Source organism: Toxorhynchites rutilus, unplaced genomic scaffold (genome assembly GCF_029784135.1).
Source record: "Toxorhynchites rutilus septentrionalis strain SRP unplaced genomic scaffold, ASM2978413v1 HiC_scaffold_52, whole genome shotgun sequence".
Taxonomy (NCBI): domain Eukaryota; kingdom Metazoa; phylum Arthropoda; class Insecta; order Diptera; family Culicidae; genus Toxorhynchites; species Toxorhynchites rutilus.
Genome location: NW_026600116.1, coordinates 5,001 through 7,500, shown reverse-complemented (window position 1 = coordinate 7,500; position 2,500 = coordinate 5,001).

Genomic DNA, 2,500 nt, shown 5'->3' with positions numbered 1-2,500 from the left:
TTGGTGTTATTGTGTTATCGAATTGGACTTAATATCAGTGCCGGACTGTTGCGCTGTTGTGTTGTGTGCGCTGTGCGGGGGACTTTTCCAACACTTGACACTTTGCATTCCGGGACGTGGACGCTTTCCGGGTCTTGGTGTTATTGCCGACGGGGCAGCGTTATACACATTTCGTACTGCGAGTGCTGGCTTGCGCAGTGAGAAATTCAACAAACCCGTTGCGCTGTTGTGTTGTGTGCGCTGTGTGGGGGAGACTTTTCATCACACTTGACACGCGCAATTCTTACCCTCGATGTTGCCTTGGTGTTATTGTGTTATCGAATTGGACTTAATATCAGTGCCGGACTGTTGCGCTGTTGTGTTGTGTGCGCTGTGCGGGGGACTTTTCCAACACTTGACACTTTGCATTCCGGGACGTGGACGCTTTCTGGGACTTAGTGTTATTGTCGGCGGGGGCAGTGTTTTACACATTGCGTACTGCGAGTGCTGGCTTGCGCAGTGAGAAATTCAACAAACCGTTGCGCTGTTGTGTTGTGTGCGCTGTGTGGGGGACTTTTCCAACACTTGACACGCGCATTCTTACCCTCGATGTTGCCTTGGTGTTATTGTATTATCGAATTGGACTTAATACCAGTGCCGGGCCGATGCACACACTGCGTTACTGCGGGCGTTGGCTCGCGCAGTGACAAATTAAACAAACTGTTGCGCTGTTGTGTTGTGTGCGCTGTGCGGGGGACTTTTCCAACACTTGACACTTTGCATTCCGGGACGTGGACGCTTTCTGGGACTTAGTGTTATTGTCGGCGGGGCAGGTGTTTTACACATTGCGTACTGCGGGGGTTGGCTCGCGCAGCGCTGTTGTGTGCTGGTATGCTGGGGGGACTTGGACGCTTTCTGGGACTTAGTGTTATTGTCGGCGGGGCAGTGTTTTACACATTGCGTACTGCAGGGGGTTGGCTCGCGCAGCGCTGTTGTGTGCTGTATGCTGGGGGGACTTGGACGCGTTCTGGGTCTTAGTGTTATGGTAGACGGGGCAGTGTTATACACATTGCGTACTGCGGGGTTGCTGGTGTGCGGGTGTTGTGCACTTGACAGTTGTCATTCCAGGACATGGAATGATTTCACACACACGTACGATTGCATACTACCAGGCGCAAAGCGATTTAATGAAAAAAGAGAGAAGCCGCCAGCGCGGACAGCACTAAGCTACCACGGTGGGACTTCTCTCTTACGGAACACGACGCACCCGGGCAAGACTGCGCAAGCTACTGTGCCGCGCCGATGCTGATGGGGCAATGTTACACGTACTGCGCGCTGGGTCGCGCAGTGAGAAATTGAACAAACTGTTGTGTGCTGTATGCTGGGGGGACATGGACGCTTTCTGGGACTTGGTGTTATTGCCGACGGGGCAGTGTTATACACACTGCGTACTGCGGGTGCTGGCTCGTGCAGAGCTGTTGTGTGTTGTGTTGTGCACTTGAGACTTGTTGTTCCGGGACATGCAATGATTTCACACACACGCACGATTGCATATTACCAGGCGCAAAGTGATTTAATGAAAAAAGAGAGAAGCCCGCCAGCGCGGGCAGCACTAAGCTACCACGGTGGGACTTCTCTCTTACGGAACACGACGCACCCGGGCAAGGACTGCGCAAGCTACTGTGCCGCACCGATGCTGATGGGGCATTGTTACACGTACTGCGAGTTGGCTTGCGCAGTGAGAAATTAAACAAACTGTTTGCGCTGTCTGTGTGCTGTATGCTGGGGGGACATGGACGCTTTCTGGGACTTAGTGTTATTGTCGGCGGGGCAGTGTTTTACACATTGCGTACTGCGGGGGGTTGGCTCGCGCAGCGCTGTTGTGTGCTGTATGCTGGGGGGACTTGGACGCTTTCTGGGACTTAGTGTTATTGTCGGCGGGGCAGTGTTTTACACATTGCGTACTGCGGGGGTTGGCTCGCGCAGCGCTGTTGTGTGCTGTATGCTGGGGGGACTTGGACGCTTTCTGGGACTTGGTGTTATTGTCGGCGGGAGGCAGTGTTTTACACATAGCGTACTGCGGGGGTTGGCTCTCGCGCAGCGCTGTTGTGTGCTGTATGCTGGGGGGACTTGGACGCTTTCTGGGACTTGGTGTTATTGCCGACGGGGCAGTGTTATACACACTGCGTACTGCGGGCGTTGGCAGCGCTGTTGGTGTGTTGTGTTGTGCTCTTGAGACTTGTCATTCCAGGACATGCAATGATTTCACACACACGTACGATTGCATACTACCAGGCGCAAAGCGATTTAATGAAAAAAGAGAGAAGCCGCCAGCGCGGACAGCACTAAGCTACCACGGTGGGACTTCTCTCTTACGGAACACGACGCACCCGGGCAAGACTGCGCAAGCTACTGTGCCGCGCCGATGCTGATGGGGCAATGTTACACGTACTGCGCGCTGGGTCGCGCAGTGAGAAATTGAACAAACTGTTGTGTGCTGTATGCTGGGGGGACATGGACG